Genomic DNA, 18,477 nt, shown 5'->3' on the forward strand with positions numbered 1-18,477 from the left:
TTGTACAGTCTCGGGCAATATAATGAGCCACCCACCCTAATCACAAGACTGGAAATTTGTTGCAGGATGACCACAATATTTATTTTCTCCACCCTAGAACCTTGAACAGTGCCGGACTTGGAACACAAATCTGGGGGGGTGGGTGCACCTGAAAAACACTGCATCTGCTTTTCGTACAGGTGGACGATATTGCAGCACTGCTGCAAAACCATCCCCCTGTGCCAAAAACGGCCCCCATCTGTCCAAAACTGGCCCCCACCCTTCCGGCCCACCGAGAAAATGCCTGGTGCCCACTACGCCCAATCCGGTCCTGTCCCTGAATGGATCCATTTTAAAATATCGATGTTAAGAATATCAATTGAAAAAATATCGATGTAAAAATATCGTAACAAAAATATCGACTCCCTATACATAAAAAGGTAAGTACAACAATTTTGAAACAAAAATGTTGATGTTAAAAATATAGAACTAAAAAATATCGACTTAAAAAATTCACGTAACTCAAACAAAATTAATTAAATGATATTAATATTATTAACAAAATGTATTACATTTAATATATATTTTAACTAATTATAAGAAATAAACTTACATTAATAAATAAAACACAAAAAATGTGTACATATATTTACTTTAATATATTTTATTAACTATTATCTTTATTTAATTTATTAACTTTTTTTATTAAATAAAAATAAAATATACACATACATAAATAATTTTAAATTAAATAAAATATTCTATATTTAAATAACATTAAAGTATTATAAAAAAGAATACAACATATATTTAATAACAAAATAAACACAATAGTAGTGAAAATGTCGGATAGCGAGGGGGTAAAAATTACTATTCCCACTCCAGTAAGTGCAACAGTAGGAAAAGCGCTGGATAGCGTAGGGGTAAAAATGACTATTCCCACTCCAGTGAGTGCAACAGTAGGGAAAGCGTTGGAAAACGGATGGGTAAAAATTACTATTCCCACTCCAGTGAGAGCACCATTAGAGAAAGCGCTGGATAGCGTAGGGATACAAATTGCTATTCCAACTCCAGTGAGTGAAACAGTAGAGAAAGCGCTGGATAGCGGAAGGGTAAAAATTACTATTCCCACTCCAGTGAGGGCAACAGTGGAGAAAGCGTTGGATAGCATAGGGGTAAAAATAACTATTCCCACTCCAGTGAGTGCAGTAATAGGGAAAGCGCTAGATAGAGGAGGGGTAAAAATTACTATACCCACGCAAATTAGTGCAATAGTAGGGAAAGCGCTGGATAGCGGAGGGGTAAAAACGTACTATTCCCACTCTAGTGAGTGCAACGGTAGGGAAAGCGCTGGATAGCGGAGGAGTAAAAATTACTAATCCAACTCCAGTGAATGCAACAGTAGAGAAAGCACTGGATAGCGTAGGGATACAAATTGCTATTCCAACTCCAGTGGGTGAAACAGTAGGGAAAGCGCTGGATAGCGGAAGGGTAAAAAAAACTATTCCCACTCCAGTGAGGGCAACAGTGGGGAAAGCGTTGGATAGCATAGGGGTAAAAATAACTATTCCCACTCCAGTGAGTGCAGCGATAGGGAAAGCGCTGGATAGAGGAGGGGTAAAAATTACTATACCCACGCAAATTAGTGCAATAGTAGGGAAAGCGCTGGATAGCGGAGGGGTAAAAACGTACTATTCCCACTCTAGTGAGTGCGACAGTAGGGAAAGCGCTGGATAGCGGAGGAGTAAAATTACTAATCCAACTCCAGTGAATGCAACAGTAGAGAAAGCACTGGATAGCGGAGGGGTAAAAGTTACTATTCCCACACCAGTGAGTGCAACAGTAGGGAAAGCGCTGGTTAACAGAGGGGTATAAATGACTATTCCCACTCCAGTGAGTGCAACAGTAGGGAAAGCGCTGGATAGTGGAGGAGTAAAAACGTACTAATCCTACTCCGGTGAGTGCAACAGTGGGTAAAGCACTGAATAGCGGAGGGGTAAAAATTACTATTCCCACTCCAGTGAGGGCAACAGTGGGGAAAGTGTTGGATAGCGTAGTGGTAAAAATAACTATTCCCACTCCAGTGAGTGCAGCAATAGGGAAAGCGCTGGCTAGAGGAGGGGTAAAAACGTACTATTCCCACTCCAGTGAGTGCAACAGTAGGGAAAGCACTGGATAGCGGAGGGGTAAAGGTTACTATTCCCACACCAGTGAGTGCAGCAGTAGGGAAAGCGCTGGTTAGCAGAGGGGTAAAAATTACTATTCCTACTCCAGTGAGTGCAACAGTAGGGAAAGGGCTGGATAGCGGAGGAGTAAAAACGTATTCATCCCACTCCAGTGAGTGCAACAGTAGGGATATTGCTAGATAGCGGAGGGGTAAAAATACTATTCCCACTCCAGTGAGTGCAACAGTAGGGAAAGCGCTGAATAGCGGAGGGGTAAAAATTACTATTCCCACTCCAGTGAGTGCAACAGTAGGGAATGCGCTGGGTAGCGGAGGGGTAGAAATTACTATTTCCACTCCAGTGAGTGCAACAGTAGGGAAAGCGCTGGATAGCGGAGGGGTAAAAATTACTATTCCCACTCCAGTGAGTGCAACCGTAGGGAAAGCGCTGGATAGCGGAGGGGTAAAAATTACAATTCCCACTCCAGTGAGTGAAACAGTAGGGAAAGCGCTGGATAGGGGAGGGGTAAAAATGACTATTCCCACTCCAGTGAGTGCAACAGTAGGGAAGGTGCTGGATCCTAAAAACACAAAAGTAAACTTAAAATAAATTAATAACTAATAAAATGTTAAAACATATAATAAAATGACAAACAATTCTCATTAAAAACACTAAAATACATAACATTATTAATAATTCGATATTTTGTCAACTATATTTTTGTAAACAATATTTAAGACATCATCATTTTCTAAATCGATATTACTTACCTGTCGGTCGATATTCTTGTCAACGATATTTTTCTGTCGATATTTCTTCTCCACTATATTTTTGCGGTGATATTTATGTCCCTCGATATTTCTACGTCGATATTCCTGCTCTGCACCCCCTGAATAATGCCATAATAGCTAGAGTTTAACTTATATCCAAAACCCTATGCCAGCCCTCAAAAACATGCAAAGTTACTTCAAGTGTCTGGCAATGCACCTTGCATTCAGACAACTCACTCCTCATTCTCGTCCTTCACTTTCACACTCACCCTGCACTCACAGCGATCACAATGCACTCTCACTAATCACCATGCACTCACACCATTCACCCTGCACTTACAATGACCACACATCACTTATGCCACTCAGCATGAATTCACACTGTTCTCCTTCCACTTACCCTGCGGTCACATGAGCACACCGCTCACTCTGCACTCACAGTGATCACTCTGCACCCACAATGCACTTGTGATGTTCACTCTGTACCTCACCCTGCAGTCACACGAGCACACTACTCACCCTGCACTCATAGGACACTTCACTCACCTGTCCCCCTCAGTGCTCGACCTGCAATCTCACTCAAACAAGCCCATCACTAATCATACATTCATTCTTCCCACTCTGCACTTACATGTGCACCCAAATTCATATGGTCACCTCACTCACCCTGCAGTGACTCTTCTCACACTGTCGCATCGTTCACTGTGCACTCACATGGGCACTCCTGTCGCCCACACAGCGCAGAGGGTTAATGTGCCAGCTACAAAGAACGTGTACCATGCAGATCAGATAACTGAGTGTGAGTAAACTACGAGTAGCCCTATAAAAAATGAAATGTTTTGTCAGAAAGGTTCTATAGAGAGATGAGGTACATTGTTGGTGAGTGGTAGAGGGAATTCGTGGAGAAGGAGGAAATGGGGGAGGGGCATCAAAAAAGACTGTTGTACCTTGCGCGACCAGTGCTAGGGCCAGCCCTGGCTAGGAGCCTTAGCTGAGATTTGGCCCACTGCACTTGGCTGCAGGCCCTTGAGTCTGGAAATATTAAATATGCACGTGTTAAGTGGGGTGTACCCCTCAAGCGGGGACTAGAATGACCCCTGGGCTTCAGTCAAGAATTGTAAAACAGAATATTTTTAAGTATTTGATTTGATTTGATTTGATTTACAGACTTATAAAGCTCAGCGTATGCCCATGGGTGTTTTGGTGCTAGGACTGACAGGAAAGCTGAAATTCTGTGGATTCAATTGTACGTCAACCTTTCAGTTCTTGAACAACCATGTTTTCAGCAGACTTCTAAATGACATCAGCGACTTGCTAGTTTTTTATCGCCATGGAAGAGAATTCCAAACCTTTGCAGTTCCTAACAGGAAATTCCTTTCCCCCCAGCGTGCCTGCTTGTACCTAGGGACTGACAATAGTTGTGCCTGAGCCGACCTTAGATTTCTAGATGGCATGTATTTCCTGAGGTGTGTTCTCAGATACAGTGGCCATTTCCCCTGTAATGCCTTATATGCCAGACATTGTGCCTTGAATATAATCCTCTTTCCCACTGGTAACCAGTGGAGGTCCCTCTACGACTTCTATTGCAGTCATGGGCTTTCGCATAGTATTGTCTGAATGCATTCTGGGACTTGGATTCATAACTCACTGCAGTTGGATCACTGTGCGTTTAGTGGTGCTTTTCAATGAGTTTAATAGGTTCTGTTTAAGGGTCCCTACCAGGAGTAAAAACCCACCCTTGTTACCCAAGTAGGATACTATATCTTTGCAAATGTTGTCACCCATGCTACACAGTTAACCCTTCATAAAGGTAAACCTCTTAGGGTGGGCCCGACAGTGAGTAAGCAAATGCTGTAGGCAGTGCCCAGATGCTACAGGACTGTAGGCTGGGTGGCGCACACTTCGTGGCTCTGAATGTACATGTATTGGGTGGATCCAGCAGTGGGTAAGTTAATGCTGCATGTAGCGCCCAGGTGGCACAGACAGTAGGCCAGGTGGCACAGCACACCGCTTGTGGATCTGAATGTAAACTTATTTGGTTGGATCCAGCAGTGGGTAAGCTAATGGTGCAGGCACTGCCCTGGTGCCGCAGTCTGTAGGCAGTGTGCAGGTTGGCACACCCCTCATGTCTCAGATTTTTTTTCTTTGTCCTCTGCCCTTTACCGAATCTGCCCACATTATATTACCACCAGTTACTGCACAACGTGTTGGCTTTCTCAATAAACAAGTCAGAACACATTTATGGAGTTTCAGTAACTGATACTGCACAACTGCTCACCAAGCTAAAACTTACAACAACACATAGGCAAACCCTATTGCATTTATCAATGCTTTTTTTCTAAGTTAGTTGTTGAGTAGGCTCTTTCCAGAAGAAAAGCGGTACGAAAGGGGGTGGTGATGGATTAAACCCAGATCAGTTGACTGGGGTGAGTGTTTGATTTGTTGAAACGCTCCGTCCATCATCCCCTTTTGTATCGCTTTGTGCGCCCTAAGTGTGGCAGGGTATGCTCAGACGTGAGTACCTTGTTCACTTGGCCACTGGATTCAAGATAGCCTGGCTGATGAGGATTATGAAGCCGAAACCGGCCCCAGGATGCTTGTTTCCGGTCCAGGGAAGACATGGCTTGGCAGTTCGGGCTGGACTGTTCCCACAAGGCACAGGGTCAGACTGATTTGCATATAGCCATGTCTGAACTGGGGTGGCTGTGTGAACTAAAGAATGGTGATGGATTAAACCCAGATCAGTTGACTGGGGGTGAGTGTTTGATTTGTTGAAACGCTCCGTCCATCATCCCCTTTTGTATCGCTTTGTTCGCCCTAAGTGTGGCAGGGTATGCTCAGACATGAGACCCTTGTTCACTTGGCCACTGGGTTCAAGATAGCCTGGCTGATGAGGATTATGAAGCCGAAACCGGTCCCAGGATGCTTGTTTCCGGTCCAGGGAAGACATGGCTTGGCAGTTCGGGCTGGACTGTTCCCACAAGGCACAGGGTCAGACTGATTTGCATATAGCCATGTCTGAACTGGGGTGGCTGAGTGAACTAAAGAATGGTGATGGATTAAACCCAGATCAGTTGACTGGGGGTGAGTGTTTGATTTGTTGAAACGCTCCGTCCATCATCCCCTTTTGTATCGCTTTGTTCGCCCTAAGTGTGGCAGGGTATGCTCAGACGTGAGTCCCTTGTTCACTTGGCCACTGGATTCAAGATAGCCTGGCTGATGAGGATTATGAATCCGAAACCGGTCCCAGGATGCTTGTTTCCGGTCCAGGGAAGACATGGCTTGGCAGTTCGGGCTGGACTGTTCCCACAAGGCACAGGGTCAGACTGATTTGCATATAGCCATGTCTGAACTGGGGTGGCTGAGTGAACTAAAGAATGGTGATGGATTAAACCCAGATCAGTTGACTGGGGGTGAGTGTTTGATTTGTGGAAACGCTCCGTCCATCACCCCCTTTTGTATCGCTTTGTTCGCCCTAAGTGTGGCAGGGTATGCTCAGACGTGAGTCCCTTGTTCACTTGGCCACTGGATTCAAGATAGCCTGGCTGATGAGGATTATGAATCCGAAACCGGTCCCAGGATGCTTGTTTCCGGTCCAGGGAAGACATGGCTTGGCAGTTCGGGCTGGACTGTTCCCACAAGGCACAGGGTCAGACTGATTTGCATATAGCAATGTCTGAACTGGGGTGGCTGAGTGAACTAAAGAATGGTGATGGATTAAACCCAGATCAGTTGACTGGGGGTGAGTGTTTGATTTGTTGAAACGCTCCGTCCATCATCCCCTTTTGTATCGCTTTGTTCGCCCTAAGTGTGGCAGGGTATGCTCAGACATGAGTCCCTTGTTCACTTGGCCACTGGGTTCAAGATAGCCTGGCTGATGAGGATTATAAAGCCGAAACCGGTCCCAGGATGCTTGTTTCCGGTCCAGGGAAGACATGGCTTGGCAGTTCGGGCTGGACTGTTCCCACAAGGCACAGGGTCAGACTGATTTGCATATAGCCATGTCTGAACTGGGGTGGCTGAGTGAACAAAAGAATGGTGATGGATTAAACCCAGATCAGTTGACTGGGGGTGAGTGTTTGATTTGTTGAAACGCTCCGTCCATCATCCCCTTTTGTATCGCTTTGTTCGCCCTAAGTGTGGCAGGGTATGCTCAGACGTGAGTCCCTTGTTCACTTGGCCACTGGATTCAAGATAGCCTGGCTGATGAGGATTATGAATCCGAAACCGGTCCCAGGATGCTTGTTTCCGGTCCAGGGAAGACATGGCTTGGCAGTTCGGGCTGGACTGTTCCCACAAGGCACAGGGTCAGACTGATTTGCATATAGCCATGTCTGAACTGGGGTGGCTGAGTGAACTAAAGAATGGTGATGGATTAAACCCAGATCAGTTGACTGGGGGTGAGTGTTTGATTTGTTGAAACGCTCCGTCCATCATCCCCTTTTGTATCGCTTTGTTCGCCCTAAGTGTGGCAGGGTATGCTCAGACGTGAGTCCCTTGTTCACTTGGCCACTGGATTCAAGATAGCCTGGCTGATGAGGATTATGAATCCGAAACCGGTCCCAGGATGCTTGTTTCCGGTCCAGGGAAGACATGGCTTGGCAGTTCGGGCTGGACTGTTCCCACAAGGCACAGGGTCAGACTGATTTGCATATAGCCATGTCTGAACTGGGGTGGCTGAGTGAACTAAAGAATGGTGATGGATTAAACCCAGATCAGTTGACTGGGGGTGAGTGTTTGATTTGTTGAAACGCTCCGTCCATCATCCCCTTTTGTATCGCTTTGTTCGCCCTAAGTGTGGCAGGGTATGCTCAGACGTGAGTCCCTTGTTCACTTGGCCACTGGATTCAAGATAGCCTGGCTGATGAGGATTATGAATGCGAAACCGGTCCCAGGATGCTTGTTTCCGGTCCAGGGAAGACATGGCTTGGCAGTTCGGGCTGGACTGTTCCCACAAGGCACAGGGTCAGACTGATTTGCATATAGCCATGTCTGAACTGGGGTGGCTGAGTGAACAAAAGAATGGTGATGGATTAAACCCAGATCAGTTGACTGGGGGTGAGTGTTTGATTTGTTGAAACGCTCCGTCCATCATCCCCTTTTGTATCGCTTTGTTCGCCCTAAGTGTGGCAGGGTATGCTCAGACGTGAGTCCCTTGTTCACTTGGCCATTGGATTCAAGATAGCCTGGCTGATGAGGATTATGAATCCGAAACCGGTCCCAGGATGCTTGTTTCCGGTCCAGGGAAGACATGGCTTGGCAGTTCGGGCTGGACTGTTCCCACAAGGCACAGGGTCAGACTGATTTGCATATAGCCATGTCTGAACTGGGGTGGCTGAGTGAACTAAAGAATGGTGATGGATTAAACCCAGATCAGTTGACTGGGGGTGAGTGTTTGATTTGTTGAAACGCTCCGTCCATCTTCCCCTTTTGTATCGCTTTGTTCGCCCTAAGTGTGGCAGGGTATGCTCAGACGTGAGTCCCTTGTTCACTTGGCCACTGGATTCAAGATAGCCTGGCTGATGAGGATTATGAATCCGAAACCGGTCCCAGGATGCTTGTTTCCGGTCCAGGGAAGACATGGCTTGGCAGTTCGGGCTGGACTGTTCCCACAAGGCACAGGGTCAGACTGATTTGCATATAGCCATGTCTGAACTGGGGTGGCTGAGTGAACTAAAGAATGGTGATGGATTAAACCCAGATCAGTTGACTGGGGGTGAGTGTTTGATTTGTTGAAACGCTCCGTCCATCATCCCCTTTTGTATCGCTTTGTTCGCCCTAAGTGTGGCAGGGTATGCTCAGACGTGAGTCCCTTGTTCACTTGGCCACTGGATTCAAGATAGCCTGGCTGATGAGGATTATGAATCCGAAACCGGTCCCAGGATGCTTGTTTCCGGTCCAGGGAAGACATGGCTTGGCAGTTCGGGCTGGACTGTTCCCATGAGGTACAGGGTCAGACTGATTTGCATATAGCCATGTCTGAACTGGGGTGGCTGAGTGAACTAAAGAATGGTGATGGATTAAACCCAGATCAGTTGACTGGGGGTGAGTGTTTGATTTGTTGAAACGCTCCGTCCATCATCCCCTTTTGTATCCCTTTCCAGAAGAAAGCATGTAGGTTATGCCAACACACTACAGCAGAGGGCTCATAAATGACTGAGTTTTCTTAATTATTAAACTGTAGATTATAAACACTTTGACCTAAGTAATTGAATGTCTGGTCTGCTGTAGCCCTAAGGCACCGCAAAAAGTTGCTGAGGGCACCTGCTAACAAAGCTTCAACATTAAGAGGCAAATCGGCAAGACAGAGATAAGGCAGGGGTCTGCTTTTGTTTATATATGTATTTGAGATCGGTGATATGGAAAGGAAGCCTCGTCTGCGACCATTCCTGAAGAGACAAAAGTAAAACCCCGCATTTGCCCCGGTGCTTAATTCGAACCGGTGGTTGCGCGTGGAGGCCACCCGCACTCATTTATGGGGCCCCGCACTTATTATACCGCCTCAGGCATTTACGAGAGCAAGCAACGGAGCGAAAAAAACAAAACAAGGAACGATAAAGGAAAAGAAAGACAGAAAAAAGTCACAAAGAAAGAAAGCAGTAGAAACATGAAAGAGAGAAATAAACTGACAGGGAGCGTCTGGTATTGGAATAAAGAGGCATGGGAGAATTTAGAACAGCTCAACCTTGGTATTCGGCGCACCAGCACTCAGTTGTACCGCCCGCAGATTTCTGAGCAGAGCCGTGGGCACCGGTGCTCATTCTTTTACACTCTTTCTTTTAGCACCCCTTCCCCCCCCACCCCCCCTCCCTCCGCTCACACTTCCTCTTACGTGGGGAGCTTGAAGTCTGCTGCTCAGACCAAGCAGTATCTCCCGTGGCACAGGTGGCAGAGACACCTCTGTTGTGCCCCAAGGCTGTGCTAGGTTGGGGGGCGGGGAGCGGGACATGTGTGGTGGCCTCTCCATTTATGAGAAGGAGCACGAGCTGGGGCCAGCACGGACAAAAAGTTGGGGGATAACGACCCACGTCTGGCCCAAGTCATTTGTCCTAGGGCGCCCCTGGAACTGAGCGCCCCTTCTTCAGTCAGAGATATGGGAGGACCTGGCACAGTCCACGGTGGGTAGCCCCCTCGGATGCGCCCCTGCCGGTGCGGTGGAGCAGTTACCAGGAACCGTCTCGCGCGTTCTGCGCGCGCCTTGGAGCTGCGCGTGCCCCCGCTCTCATCTCCACCGCTTCCTTGGTATTTCGTGCCCCTGTCCTGTACCCAAGTGTCATGTCCCTTCACTACGCTCCATCACCAGTTCATCTCTCCTCTCGCAGTCAATTGCTGTGCCCTGTAGCTGCCCTGTGTACCCCATACCCCTTCAGTGTATTTTTTTTTGTTTTTTATTTCAACAATTTTTATTAGAAAATATATTTTTTGTTATACAATACAGAGAAAGAGAAGGCAATGTAGGACATTGTTATTGTGCTGTTGCAGTTACATTTGGCCTACACAACATATGTTAAAAGCATCAAAAAAAGTACGAAAGTAACTATTCGTGGCCCATGGCTTTACTAGAGTGGAGACATATTGCATTACCTTCGAGCGAGGAAAAAGAAAAAGGTAGAGAAAGAAAGGATGATAGGAAAGTGGTATTTAGTTAATACCAAGGCCCCCTAGTTTTGTGTTGCTGCCACTCCCATACTGTCTTTCTTAGCTCCCTCCTGCCTATCTCTACCGCTCCCTTCTCTTAACCTATGCCTCCGCTCCTCTCCCCTCTTCTTTCACCCCTCCGGTCCTTGTCTCTCCCCTCCGTCTAGCCAGTCCCCAATATTTCATCACACCACTACTTTCCTTCCGCCCTACCCCTCTCCCTCACACCACTCATTTCCTTCCGCCCCCCCCCACCCCCTCTCCTTCGCAATACTCCTTTCCTCCCCCCGCACTTATATCACCTTCCGTGTCCGGGTTTCCATTCGTTTCCCTGTTCCTCCATCTCCTGTTTCTGCCTTCCCTACCCTGCGCAACCCCTTCGCTTCTCTCTTCCACCCCACCTATTGCTCGTCTAGCTCCCCCCCCCCCCCCCTCCATAATACCCCCGCCCACAACCCCTTCTTCTTGTGCCACACCTGGGCCACACCTCTCATGTGCTCGCACGCGCCCGTCCTCGTATCCCACCCTTTACATCCACCCCGACCGACTCCTCTCCCCGCCCTCCCCTGCCGCTCTCCACTCTCCCACGCCCTGTCCCTGTCCAGGGACCTCTGCTCGCGCCTCCATCACCTGTGCGCCCCTCCTGCCTCTCCCGGGGAGCCCTCCCTCCGCCGCTTCTCTCAAGGGCTCCAGCGTCCAGGTCGGCGGACGGATCTTCAGGCGGGCGGACCGCAGGTAGGAGCGGGCGGGGCACTGCAAGGGGGCTGCCTGGCAGCGGGGGGAGCGCTGGGACACCGCACGCGGAGGTACCGCGGGGGGAGGCGGGGGTCTCTCTCGTATCAAAGAGGGTGGGGAGTACAGCTGCAGAGCACGGGGGCCCACCGCAGCCCAGCACTGCTGCTCCGGGGGCACTGCCTGGACTAAGGGGAGAGTACAGGGCGCACAGTGACGCCCAGTGCAGTAGAGATGTGGAGGATCATTGTGCCGAGGGCAGAGGTGTGGGGTGGGGCGGATACAGCACTAAACAACACCACAAAGTGAGTTGAAGCGGGTCCTCTCGCCGCCCCCGTCCATGGCACATGCATATCGCGATGCAGGCACAGGCTGGTAGGGATGTCTGGGAGTGCGGGCACGATGACACCGCGGGCAGCGGGGGCCATGCATGGGGTGCAGCAGAGTCAAGCGCTGCTGCATCTCAAAGGGGCGCCTTGGAGGGAGCATCCCTTTAGGAAGAGCTGTCGCCCCGGGCCTGTGACATACATTGTGTGTGTCGCGGATGGATAGTCATGCATGCTCGGACTTGTGGGGCAGGCGGGGGCGCAGCCAGCAGACTGGAAGCCCATCAATTGCCAGATGCGCTTCTCGCGCGCTTCTACCTGCACAAGTGCCACCAGTGCCTACGTAACGTTTGATCTTGGGCTTGAGTGTCCTCCATATATTACTGTATTTTACCTCTATGTTTATTTTGTACGCTTTTGTAACCTGCACACTTCCCTTTTTCCTCCTGTAATGCACCGTTTGCTACCTCTTGTATTTTGTTGGCTAACGATTGTCACTTTTGTAATGCACCGTTTGCTACCTCTTGTATTTTGTTGGCTCACGATTGTCATTTTTGCATCATTTAATGTAACGTTTGCTTTTGTATTTTGCTCACTTGTAATGTTCTCATGTATCAGTTCTGTTCCTATTGTGAAGCGCTCTGACACCGGGTAAAGTCCGTGCTATATAAAAACGCATAAATAAATAAATAAATAAATAAATAAATAAATAAACCTCTACCCCACCCCGAGGCAGCGGTGCCAGGGGCGGCGCGCGCCGAGCACCTCCCGGTCTCTTCTCGCACGGTCTGTGCTCTGGCAAGGGGTCACATGTGGGTGGACTGTGGATCCAGAGAGGGTCGAGCAGGGATCAGGCGTGGCTCTAGCCATCCAAAGATTCAACATGTCATTTCCGAGTCTCTCAGTTAAGTACACAAATTTTATTACCACACTGAAAGCAATATTTTTTAAACACAAAACATTCATGAATCACCCTATGCTCTGACAACGTTGCCACGAGTTAACTGTGAAGGGATATTAATTTGTAATAATTATACACAAGGGAGGTATTTGCATAGCTCAGACCCTAGACTGAATTACTTTTGCTTGGTGAAGAAAAATGGTGCATAGTAAAGTCCTTTTGCCCTCCATCACACTTAGATCAAGTAGGTATGCCGAGATATGAGCCCAGGTTTCCTGGTTACACAGTGTGTAATTCAGTCCTTGTAGGGCTAGTTCCTTCTCTCCGCTGCTTAGCACCACAGGTCAGTACTTTGTGTTTATTTATTTCATGAGTTGGTATTGGTACAGAGTTTAATAAATACACCTATGACGCCTTAAATCATACGGATATTATACACGCATATATTCCTGTAAATAGTAACATGATTTGAAGTTGTGCTTTCCTGTTTAGAATATTACCATAGAATCTTAAAAGCAAGCACAGTGCACAACATGCGATGGGAAGCCACGCTGTAGTTCAAACACGGTGCATAACATGTCAGCGTGAAGCCACGCTGCAGTTCAAACACAGTGCATAACATGTCAGTGTGAAATCACGCTGCAGTTCAAACACAGTGCATAACATGTCAGTGTGAAGTCACGCTGCAGTTCATACACAGTGCATAACATGTCAGTGTGAAGCCACGCTGCAGTTCAAAAACGGTGCAGAACATGTCAGCGTGAAGCCACGCTGCAGTTCAAACGGAGAACAGCCATTACAACGCGGGGATTACCCCGCACTACCATTACAACGCGGGGATTACAACGAAAGTCGTTACAACGACTTTCGCTGGAGGGCGCTGTTGGATAGGGAATAGTTTAATTTTCTATCCAACACCTTCCCTACTGTCAATGTGGGCTGGAGTTGGAATAGAAAATGAAACTATTCCACTATCCAGCGCCCTCCAGCGAAAGTCGCTGTAACGACTTTCGTTGTAATCCCCGCGTTGTAATGGCATGCGGGGTAAAAGCCCGCATTGTAATGACCTACAACTGTTCAAACACAGTGCATAACATGTCACTGTGAAGCCACGCTGCAGTTCAAACACAGTGCGGAACATGTCAGTGTGAAGCCAAGCTGCAGTTCAAACACAGTGCGGAACATGTCAGTGTGAAGCCACGCTGCAGTTCAAACACAGTGCGGAACATGTCAGTGTGCAGCCATGCTGCAGTTCAAACACAGTGCGGAACATGTCAGTGTGAAGCCACGCTGCAGTTCAAACACAGTGCGGAACATGTCAGTGCGCAGACACTCTGCAGTTCAAACACAGTGTGGAACATGTCAGTGTGCAGCCGCACTGCAGTTCAAACACAGTTCTGAACATGCCAGTGTGAAGCCACACTGCAGTTCATACACAGTGCAGAACATGCCAATGTGAAATGCAATGCTGCACTTCAAACAGTGCAGAACATGCCAGTGTGAAGCCACGCTGCAGAACATGCCAAATGTGAAGCCACGCTGCAGAACATGTCAGTGTGAAGCCACGCTGCAGTTCAAACACAGTGCGGAACTTGCCAGTGTGATGCCACGCTGCAGTTCAAACACAGTGCGGAACTTGCCAGTGTGAAGCCACGCTGCAGTTCAAACACAGTGCGGAACATGTCAGTGTGAAGCCACGCTGCAGTTCAAACACAGTGCGGAACATGTCAGTGTGTAGCCACGCTGCACTTCATACACAGTGCAGAACATGTCAGGGTGAAGCCACACTGTAGTTCAAACACAGTACGGAATATGCCAGTGTGAAATGCAACACTGCACTTCAAACAGTGCAGAACATGCCCATGTGAAAAGCCACGCTGCAGTTCACAGTGCCAAACATGTCCATGTGAAGCCATGGTGCAGTTTAAACACAGGACCAAACATACCAGTGTTAAAAGTCATGCTACAGTCCAAACACAGTGCAGAACATGCCAGTGTGAAGCCACGCTGCAGTTCAAACACAGTGCAGACCATGCCAGTGTGTAGCCATGCTGCAGAACATGCCAGTGTGAAAAGCCATGCTACAGTTTAAACACAGTGCAGAACATTGGATGGGAAAGCATTGGCGGAATGTCTGGCAGCCTCTACCTTTACCCCATCGGTTGATGTAAACGAGGCTACGGAGAGATACACTATCTGGATAAAAGATGCATGCACATCTCTAGTTAAGCCCAAACTATCTCGTCCAACTCGCACAATACCATCTGCCCCTTGGTTTACCGTGGAATTAAGAGATTACAAAGTATCTTGCAAAAAACTCGAACGCCAATGGCGTACCGAATACTCACATGCAGATAAACAAAAACTCAAATCAAGCCAAAAGATATACAAAGAAATGATCAAAAAAGCAAAAATTGAATATTTCTCTGCTAGAATTGAGGGAGCTAAAAACTCCTCCAAAGAACTTTTCCAGACGGTGACCACTTTGTCCACCCCAAATTCTGTCACTATCCCCCCCAGCCTGGAGCTCTGCGAGACCCTCGCCAAGTACTTTCTAAATAAAGTGGAGCAAATCTTCACAGCCCTTGAACCTCTTGTGGGTCTCACTCTCACCGAGGGAGCACATACGACTACGCCAACAAACCCACATAGTTTGGAATTCAGGGAATTCCGGCCAGTTACAACAGAAGTAGTTAAAAAACTACTACTGAGAACCAAATCTGGCTCCCCCCGGGATCCCTGCCCAGTCTCAGTGGCTCATCTGGCAGCCGCCCCTATATCTGTCTTGCTAGCAGATTTGTTCAATAAAATGTTCAAAGAGGGAGCATATCCACTATGCTGGAAACAAGTTTCAATAGCTCCTTTGCTGAAAAAATCCAATCTAGACATTTATGACCCTAGTAGCTATCGACCCATATCTAGACTCCCTCTACCGGCCAAGCTTGTTGAAAGGATCATGAACGTTCAGCTCTGTGACTTCCTCCGATCCTCTGGGGGCCTGGACCCTGCTCAACATGGGTTTAGGGAAGGTCACAGCACCGAGTCCGCCCTCATTAAATCCACTGAGGAGATCAGGAAAGTGATGGATGCTGGAGGACGGGCAGTCCTGGTGCTCCTGGACCTATCCGCAGCCTTTGATACGGTCCACCATGACATTCTATTGGACCGTCTTGAGGGCTGCGGAATCCAAGGAGTCGCATTGACCATGCTGAAATCCTTTCTAGCAGACAGGATACAAGTGGTGGCCATGGGAGATTTTGAATCGAGCCCTTTTACCCTTCCAGGAGGGGTTCCTCAGGGCTCCTCCCTGAGCCCTACCCTATTTAATGTTTATGTTACCTCCCTCGCCCCGGTGATTCGTTCGTTTGGCTTCGAATTAACATCGTATGCAGATGATACTCAAATTGTGGTATCTCTGCTCCCGGGGCGAGAGGAAGGAATTGCGGCCAGATTCCAGGACTGCATGATGGCAGTAAGTTCATGGATGGCTAAGAACTGTCTTAAATTGAATTCCTCTAAAACTGAGGTTCTTCTCTTTGGAAATGTGACCAATCTCTGGACCCCTGACTGGTGGCCTCACGAAATGGGAGCCCTACCCATTCCAGCCACTACAGTAAAAAACCTGGGGGTAATTATTGACTCTCAACTCTCCTTTAAAGCACAGGCTAATGCCTTATCATCCTCCATTCACTGGATAATAAAAACTATTAGGAAAATCCTTCCTTTCCTCTCCAGTGATAGCAGGAAAACGGTGGTGACAGCACTTGTGCTGTCTCGCCTTGACTACTGCAATAGCATGTATCTGGAGGCCCAGAAGGGAGTTCTGAATAAATTGCAAACGCTACAAAATGCTGCAGCCCGACTGATTACTGGTCTACCTAAGTTTGCATCGGTAACTCAGGAATTAAAAAATCTACACTGGCTTCCAATACGGAAACGTATCATGTTTAAGGCTCTTTGTATGGTATTCAAGGCAGTAAATGGAATAGGTCCATCCTTCCTTCAAGAACACCTTCAACTGTACAAACCAGGGCGACAACTAAGATCTGCTAATAAAAGCCTGGTCATGACTAACCGTATTAGGAAAGCCCGTTGGGGAGCGGAGCATCTAACATCTGGAATGAATTGCCTCTCGCCCTAAAACAAAGCAATGATCTCCTGACCTTCAGGAAAAATATCAAAACATGGCTTTTTAACCTCCAGTAACTTTCTCTGCCTCTTGGAGATAATGTATCGTTTCAGCGCCAGGACACCGCCCGGTAACAGCGCGCTTAACAAATGGTAAAAATAAATAAATAAATAAATAAATAAACATGCCAGTGTGAAAAGCCACGCTGCAGTTCAAACACAGTGCATAACATGCCCGTTTGAAGCCATGCTGCAGTTCAAACACAGTGCAGGGCATGCCAGTGTGAAGCCATACTGCATTTCAAACACAGTGCAGAATATGCCAGTGTGAAAAGCCACGCTGCAGAACATACACAGTGCAGAACAGGCCAGTGTGAAGCCACGCTGCACTTCAAACAGAGTGCGGAACATGTCAGTGTGCAGGCACACTGCAGTTCAAACACAGTGCGGAACATGTGAGTGTGAAGTCACGCTGCATTCACAACCAGTGCAGAGCATGTCAGGGTGAAGCCACGCTGCACACCACATGCGTCTCCTTCAACTGCTGTAACCCAAGGAGCAAACTGCGCAGAGGCCTAGGCTTACCCCAGGTAATGCAAGGCCCAGAACTTGTTCTGTGACCCGAAGGGGTGTACCAAGTGTACATCTTCTGTAACTTTGATCACAATTTACTTTAGGTTCTCTGAGGATGTGCAAAGTTTGTATCATGCTAGCATAGACTTGCTAGTTCGTGATCTCTGGCCGACCTTGAGTTCACGGAGTGTACCACTTTTCCTAATGTTTATTCACAGGTGTAATTTTTCTTTGAAAACTCTAAATATATTCTCACGAGTTATAGTAACTCATAATATATCCTCTGCAAATGTGGACAATAAATGTGCTGCTTCCTCCCAAGTCAACTTTACCTGTTTCCCTCGCAGCGTTGAAACTGGATAAAGTTGATGCTGTTTTTATTCTTGCTTAAAATGAGCGCAAAAGTGCAGATTTTAACCTGAAAACTCACTGCAGAAAACTGCAACTGGTAATTAAGGTATTTGTGAGAATAACGAGAGGTTTGTAAGGGAGAAAGTTTGCCAAGTAGCCCAGCTCGAGTTCTTGTGTTCTTCTTTTCTCATCCTATGGATGTATAGCCCAGGGTTCAGGTGTTGAATAATCTCGACCTGAGAGAGGATGAGTGCAAAGAATGAAGAACCCACCCAGGGTGCCCCAACCTACAGGGCAGGGAAGATACCCAGGGTTGTCTGTCACAAGCAAGGGCCCCCCCTCTAGTGCTGATTGATGGCCTCAAGCAGGGTGTGTGTCGCTGAAACCATTTTTAGCCAATGGCTGACTGAATAAAACCCCCTTTAAACATCAACCTGTAAGAACTCCAGACGCTACAGCCCTCCATCCCTTAATTCAAGTCTGGTTGTGCCTCAGCATCCCACCGCCTTGGAACAAATTCAGTTTACCACTTGTCCATACACACCTTTTTTGTGTACTTTTAAGCAGTCAATACATCCAAAACGTTTTATGGTATTGTTTTCTTAACTTTATATTAACTATATGCATGTATATAGATAAAAGACTTGTAAAACAACAAAAGAGTGTCATCAGAGAAGTGTGTAAGCACTAGACACAGAGAAGAAATCTCCCTGAAGAAGTCACAGTGGAAATCAGCAGGGTTTTTTTAGGAAGCCCTCACTCACCACCCTGGGTGGTGACATGCTTCATCATCGGGCCCACCAGGAGAAGCCGAATGCCTACCTGGTGTGCTACAACGCCAGATTACTGCGGAGCAGGTTCTTTGTGGCAAAAGTGTCAAAAAGAAATGTGAATTAAAAATGTCAGAAACTGTA

General features: G+C 47.5%; 1 protein-coding gene across 3 annotated transcripts in view; it reads left to right on the forward strand.

Annotated features, from left to right (window-relative positions):
* The first annotated feature begins 9,899 nt into the window (after positions 1-9,899).
* A4GALT (alpha 1,4-galactosyltransferase (P1PK blood group)) overlaps positions 9,900-18,477 on the forward strand; it is a 221,403-nt gene continuing 212,825 nt past the window's right edge. The window contains exon 1 of one of the 3 annotated variants that reach the window (XM_078673897.1): positions 9,900-10,032. The gene's annotated coding sequence lies outside the window, so the exon portion shown is untranslated. Of the gene's footprint in view, positions 10,033-11,138; positions 11,288-18,477 lie in introns of those variants that run through there. The other 2 variants (XM_078673898.1, XM_078673896.1) reach the window with 2 other exon arrangements.

The sequence above is a fragment of the Lissotriton helveticus genome, chromosome 1_1 (genome assembly GCF_964261635.1).
Source record: "Lissotriton helveticus chromosome 1_1, aLisHel1.1, whole genome shotgun sequence".
Taxonomy (NCBI): domain Eukaryota; kingdom Metazoa; phylum Chordata; class Amphibia; order Caudata; family Salamandridae; genus Lissotriton; species Lissotriton helveticus.